A 7,611-nucleotide genomic window follows, 5' to 3' on the forward strand; every position below is an offset into this window, starting at 1 on the left:
TAACCATAAAATGTATTTAACATGGAAAAATGCATAAATCATATTTAACTATTTCCTAAAATATAATTGAAAAATAAAAATTATAAATTCTGCAGATTATAAGCTTTTATATCACTGCATAATATCTGTCATTCATATTGTCTTCACTACCCACACACACAAAATTGTGGTTGTATTAGAATATATTTAGTTCAAGTTTATAAAGTTAAGTCTTATAAACTCAGCTACACAAAGGAAACAACAGCAAAATATGTATAAAATCTACAACTGAATAACATTTTCAAAATTTCCCACTGTACAGATTTTCTATTACATTTAGTTGCTTAATAACCACACTCATAAATTTCTATTCTCCAATCTCTTTACCTACATAAAGGTATATGTGAATGTTGAAAAATCCTAATCCACACCTCCATTTCTTCAAGTTCACATATATGGAGTTTGTTTTCTCAGGCAAGTTCTTGTGTCTTTGCAGATATGGATTCTTGTTATCAGAAATTCTTGACAATTTCCAAATCTAGAGACCCAGGAAAGGCCTTGTTCTAGTCATTCGCGTGGGCTAAGGCAAAGTTAGAGATATTGCCAATCTTTTAACACAGTGAGTACTTTCAATTTTAACAGTCCACAGATCAAAATTTTAACATCTTTTAACAACATCTTCTCTGTCTATAAGCAGTGTCCTAATGAAGTCTTTTACATGGAAATTCAAATGTCTGAGATACCTATAAAAGAAATGTTTGGCAGACTTTTTAATCAGAGGATATGGCCCTAATGTCCTTGTACCTATGGTGGCTGAAGTGTGGAAGCCTTATAACCCCTATTTATATATGTAGAATATCACAAGGGTATTTGTTTACTGGGACAGTGGGAAAAATGCTTCATTTTGGATGCTAATGTGGATAAATCTTCAGTTTTAGTGACAAAATGTTGATCTTTTCCATCAACAAAATTGCCTCTTCTCTTTTTAAATTATTTTTAAACTTTTGGAAGTATTTTATTTCTTTTAAATATAATTTTACTTTGAATTCAGTATCTGAGAACTGATTCTAAAGAAAGCCTATAAAACATTAAAATTTAATGATCATCTCCTTATAGAAGGCCAAAGGATCTATATATTTGTATGTTCCTCCTATGTTTTGACACAATCTTTAGCACTTTGGTCTTTGCAGAAAATAGTGAACTACTTATTTGAAAATACCAATTACAAAACAATCTCAGGAGGCCTGAATTAGGGAAGCTAAGTGCATTACTCAAATGCATCATATCCCCTGTGTTTTATCACTAGATAAGTTTACTCAACCTGGCAAAATTTATAATCATCAACAAAATAGAATACATTCTCTCTGTGTGTCCTCTGAGGTATTTTTTCTTTCATTATTTACTTTACACGTAAGGGATCAATTTTCTTCTCTATTCAACTAATACAAATAAGTACTTACTTATCCCTTGCTTTAATGTAAGATTTTGGTAATGATTTGCAGCAAAATCGTTAAAGTCCCTTTCATTTTGTTTATTTAGCAGTAATTATCAAATTGTTCTTAACTTTGAAATGTGCATATCAACTCCAGTTATATACAACTTCAAGTTCCTGTTATTTGCCAAAAGAATAGACACCAAATCAGAGAAAAAAATTTGCAATGTAATCACAAACCTTAATGTAGACTGATTTATATCTGTATTTCATAAATATAGACTAATTTATATATCTGATCATTAGTATGAATGGAATATTCCTGATACAAAGCTGTATCTAGTATTGATAATGTTTTCCTAGTATGATTATGAAATAAAACCTAATAGTATTTTAGCAACATATGTGTATTCAAAAACATTCAGATGATGTCACTTTTTAATGATAGTAATTGTCACATTTTTTTCCTTTAGTTATTTAAATTGCATGGGCCGTCACTTAAGAAATAATCCATATTTTTCCAAGGTTGTTTTGACATTAATAGCATTTTACTGCAGTTATTCTTTAACATTGTTCAATTACCGTACTTGAGAAATGTTATATCCTTTTCTGTTTAACAGTTTCTTATGATTCACTGAAGTCTGTGACTGAAATGAAATAGAAAGAAATAGACTACCAAAATTGATAATGTTAAGATTGACAGGTGTGCTAAGAAAGCAAGTCACAGTTGGACCTAGAAGTCATCAGCCAAAGAAAGTCATTGAATCCAATAAATGCTGCTAACATCAAATTGAACAGCTTTCTTATGTTAGCAACTGTGCTTGAAAATAACAAGGTAAATGCATAAAAATTTTATTTTTATTAAAATAGTAAGTAGATATAGATATATAAATAGTAATTATGTAATTATTATATATACATATGTAATTATTATTTAGAGATATACAATTAGCAGTATAAGTCTTAACAATAATCTCATCTCATCCTTCTACGTTATCAGTTCTACTATGACAAGGTAAAATTTCTTATGGTGTAATCCCTTTATCCTGGTACTTACCTTGATATTTCCAGATAATTTTATATCTCTATTTTGATCAATTAGAGATGAACATTTAGCTTTTTTACCCCAACACAATACGCTTCTGTCTCTGTTTACTCCTTAGCTGTATCACACTTTCTGATTGAATCAGTAATTTCATGGTGTGTTATCTATGTAGTTCACTATGATTCTTTTTTCTTGTGTGCAATGTTGCAAGGTTTGGTTATAATACTGCTTTATGTTTCACCTACAAATTTGCAAACACCAATTCTTATTTTGACCTATTAGTACTGTCATAGTTTAAATACATATACTTTTTGTTTGTCTTATTTGCCCAAAAGGCAAACTTACTATTTTGTTTCTCAGTCTCACTGTTTCACTTGGGTCTGGTTGCACTCTTCCAGGAGCTTATGAAGAAAAGGTGCTAGGAATATTAAACCTTTTTTTTTAATTGCAGTGTTAACTGCATTTAATACATACAGTGTTAAATTAGTTTCATTGTACAGCTTAGTGATTTGATACTTATATACAACACCCGGTGTTCATCACAAGAGCACTCCTCAATCCCCATCACCTATTTCACCCATTATGCCACTCACTTCCTCTCTGGTAACCATCAGTTCTCTAGAGTTAACAGTCTGTTTCCTGGTTCACCCTCTCTTTTTCCCCCTATACTCATTTGCCTTGTTCCTTTAATTTCCCATATGAGTGAAATCATATGGCAAATGTCTTTCTCTGACTTAAACTTCGCATAGCATTAGACTCTCTAGCTCCATCCATATCCTTGCAAATGGCAAGATTTCATTCTTTTTATGGATGAGTAATACTCCACCATACATATATGCACCACATCTTTTGTTTACCAGCTGATGGACATTTGGACTGTTTCCATAATTTGGCTATTGTAGATAATGCTGCTATAAACATAGGCGTGCATGTAGCCCTTTGAATTAGTATTTTTGTATTCTTTCGGTAAATACCTAGTAGTACAATTGATGGATCATAGGATAGTTCTATTTTTAACTTTTTAAGGAATCTCCACACCATTTCCCATGGTGGCTGCACCAGTTTGCATTCCCTACAACAGTGCAAGAGAGTCCCCTTTCTCCACATCTGTTGTTTCTTTTGTTGATTTTAGCTATTCCGACAGGTGTGAGGTAATATCTCATTTAGTTTTGATTTGTATTTTGGTTATGAAGGACGAGGAGCATTTTTTTATGTTCCTGTTGGCCGTCTGTAGGTCTTCTTTGGAAAAATGTCTATTCATGTCTTCAGCCCATTTTTACTTGTATTGTGTTTCACTAGATGCTGTGTTTTGTAGAAGTTCTTTATATGTTTTAGACACTAACCCTTTACCAGATATATCATTTCCAAATAGTTTCTCCCATTCCTTAGGTTGCCTTTTTTCCTTCGCTGTGCAGGACCCACAATTATATGATCAATTAATCTTTGACAAAGTGGGAAAGACAGTCACTTCAACAAATAGTGTTGGGAAAATTGGACGACTTTCTTATACCATACACAAAAATAAATCCAAAATGGATTAAAGACCTAAATGTGAGACATGAAACCATTAAAATCCTAGGGGAGAACACAGGCAGTAACCTCTTTGACATCGGCCATAGCACCTTCTTAATAGGTATGTCTTCTAAGGAAAGAGAAACAAAAGCAAAAATAAACTATTGGGACTTCATAAAAATTAAAATCTTCTGCACAGCAAAGGAAATAATAAAACTAAAATGGAATATTAATCACTTAATCATTTATAAGAAAATACTTATAATCTGATAAATAAATTTATATGTATATAAATTACATATATATATCTGCTAGAAAATATAACAGGTTTTTTTTCCTTCACTCCCTGATAGAAAAATGTTTTTAAATTATTCTGTGTATTCTAACTACTAGTATTTGGAAGACCAACGATACTATGATTGTAATTCTTGGTATTCCTAAATCCTGTGTCTTACTCTAAGTTTTTAGGACTTCTCTAAATGTTTTAAATTTAGCTATTTGGATTATGCTTTCAAACTGATAATTCCTATCCTTTTCAGGACTTCGTTGATAAGTCCCTCTATCAACTGTCCATGTTCATTTTTTCTTTGACAGAGTGTGTATCTATTTGAAGTTTCCTTTAATTATCTTTCATTGCCTGCTGTCTAGGGCAAAAGACCAAAGTATTTTGTTCTTTGACTATATATTATTCAGAAAAATACTGCTCTTCTCTGCATGGATGTAATACATGCAATATGTTGCATTGTTTTTCTTGATTTAAATTTTCTTGTATGCTCTGAATTGTCAGTGTTTCTCCAGACACCTTTATCTGCCTACTGTGCTTTCTGATATTTCCATTAGAAATTTCCTCAAGTGGAATAAAATTCATGGCCATCCTTTCAAATTTCAAAATAAGTCATTAAGAAAAACCTTGGAAAGTGTATTTCAATCAGAAGGTTTGTTCACTGTAAGGCTTTATTCTAGGGTGATTGAACAAGGGACCTGACATTTTTGAGTGACCTCTAAAATATAGATAGCTTAAGATTTTGTGTCTGGGATAGTTCAGCTTTTAAAATAAATATTGCAAAAATTTCTGCTTAAGCGAATATGCTGAACTGAAGAATTTGGATAAGAGGAATTGGATAGCCAGTCCATATGGAGAATCTTATAATACCTTATATTTTTTTCCTTTGGCCCACTGCTACTCTCCATTGCACTTCTGACTTTCTTCAATTTCATTTTACCAATCCAATTCAGGTCTATCAGAATAAATGATGATTTTTATGTCAAACACTTTGCTTAGAACTATATGCATTACAATACATTACCTTCATTTTAGCAGGGAGAATAAATGCATTTTCATGTGCCATATTTAGCTAAATGTTCTTACTGGATACACATTGGGTATTCTCTTTTTTTTAGAAGCCTCATTATTATTGATAACTCTATGACGTTTACTGTAATTAAAATAGTTACATTCTCTTTTTCCTATTTTCTTTTTCCCATGGGTAGATTATTTTAAGAAAATTAAACTTGAATGTTATTCAATTCAAAATTATTATATATAGAAACTATCCTTCCATCGATTTTCCTTTTAAAGAAATAGCTATATTGTAGAAGGATATACATGCAATAAAATCACCGTTTAAAATGTACACTATATTTGGGGCACCTGGGTGGCTCAGTTGGTTAAGCGTCTGACTGGCTCACGTCATGATCTCACGGTCCATGAATTTGAGCCCCGCGCCGGACTCTGTGCTGACAGCCTCGGAGCCTGCTTCAGATTCTGTGTCTCCCTGTATCTCAAAAATGAACATTATAAAATTTTTTAAATAAAAAAAGTAAATGTACAGTATATTTTAGTTTATTCAGAATTGCACTACTATCACCACTATTATAAAACACTTATAACATCCCAAAAGGAAACCCTGTACACATAAGCACTTATTACCCACATCCCTCTACCCTCCTAGCTCTAGACCAACACTATTTTATTTTTATTCTCTATGAATTTCCCTATTCTGGACCTTTCATATAAATGGAGTAGTTTGTGGTATTTGTTATGGACTTCTTTCATATACCATAACGTTTTCTTTTTTCCTAACTTTTTGAGATGTAAATGATATACAACATTGTGTAAGTTTAAGCACTTGATAAAGCATATATAAACTTTGACAGGTAACACCTTCACTACCTCACATAATTTCCTACTTTGCATATGTAGTGGTGCCATTTAAGATCTTCTTCTTAACACTATTGTATATTCTATACCTAAAACATGCTAACTGTAGTCACCATGCTATATATTATATCACCAGAACTTATTCATCTTACAACAGAAATTTGTACCCTTTCACCAATATCTCACCACTTCTCTGACCTTAATTTTCAAAGTTTGTATGTGTTCCATAAAATGATATATAGATACACATACAAACACACACAGCAGGTATGGTTATTCCATCAAGGCATTCATAATATTTAAGTATAAAAATTTATATTAAAAATAGGAATACAGGACTTTAAGAGAAAAAGTACAACTTTGAAGTTAAGTATTAACAGTAAATTTTAAGTAATTATACATCTTCTGTTTGTAAATCAAAATAGATCATATGACAAAGAATATATTTCTCCATTTAATTTCCAAAAGAAAAACAACCTTATGTTGCATAAAAATCACTTCTATGTTCAATATCAGATGTAATTGGCCAATGGTATCATTAAAACATACTGACATCAAACATGTTCTACAAGTATAGTTCCATGTGAAAATGATATTAAGAGAAATGCTCTGACAAAGCCTGTTCATGTAATAGCAAGTGAGTATGGCAACTAAGCTCAGTAAAACTAGTAATTCCCATCTTTTAAAACCTTGTTTAGAGATACTTTTGTTTTTCAGTGAACAGCCATTCATGGAGTTGAACAGTTTCCAGTCTAACATGGCAACATAGGAAGGCCCTGAACTCACCTCCTGGATGAAACACATCACATTATAACTATACAATAATTCCTCCTGAAGAAGAATTGAGGGCACATTAAACATCTTCTACACAACTAAAGATAGAATAGCAAAAGAGAACAAGAGACACTGTAACAAAGGAAACTCCAAAGCAGTGGAATGGTCATAGGGAGGGATAGCATTCAGCAACCAGGCATAGATTCCTCTGTCTCTGAAAATAGGAAAATAGCCACAATTTAAAAGAGCAACTAGCACAGGAAAGACAAAACTAGAACTACACCAAGCAATGCAAAGTGCTACAAGAACACGCTCCAGGTATCAGGGAGTGGAGGGGGGTGGGAAACTGTTACTACCCCACCTTAAAAGCCTAGACTAGAGTGGGGTCCAGATGCCATTATCAACAGGTCTGGTGCTCAGTGTGATTTGGCAAACACTGTTCTCAAGCCCACACCATCCTTTGTGGTGCTGGAACATAGAAAAGAAACCATGGGTTGTTTTATCTTTTGTATTATGTATGAATTAAAAATTATAAATTTGTTTTTTTTTACTTTGTGGTTTTACTTCGTGGATTACTTTGTGGTTTTCATTTTTGTACTTCCTAATTTTTTTTGTCATCTTATTTCTTATTTTCTTCATTCAGGAAAAATCCAGAATTTAAAAGAATAACTAACATAAAAACGTAGCTCCTGCCAGATACCAAAGAAA

The 7,611-nt window shown here is 32.2% G+C and overlaps 1 long non-coding RNA gene across 1 annotated transcript; it reads left to right on the forward strand.

The window, feature by feature from the left end:
- Positions 1-483: 483 nt before the first annotated feature.
- Positions 484-7,305, forward strand: LOC122230623. Its single transcript, XR_006207628.1, has 3 exons — positions 484-598; positions 2,032-2,246; positions 6,847-7,305. It is a non-coding gene; the product is annotated as an uncharacterized LOC122230623 (long non-coding RNA).
- The last annotated feature ends 306 nt before the right edge of the window (positions 7,306-7,611 follow it).

This window comes from Panthera tigris, chromosome C2 (assembly GCF_018350195.1).
Source record: "Panthera tigris isolate Pti1 chromosome C2, P.tigris_Pti1_mat1.1, whole genome shotgun sequence".
NCBI lineage: Eukaryota > Metazoa > Chordata > Mammalia > Carnivora > Felidae > Panthera > Panthera tigris.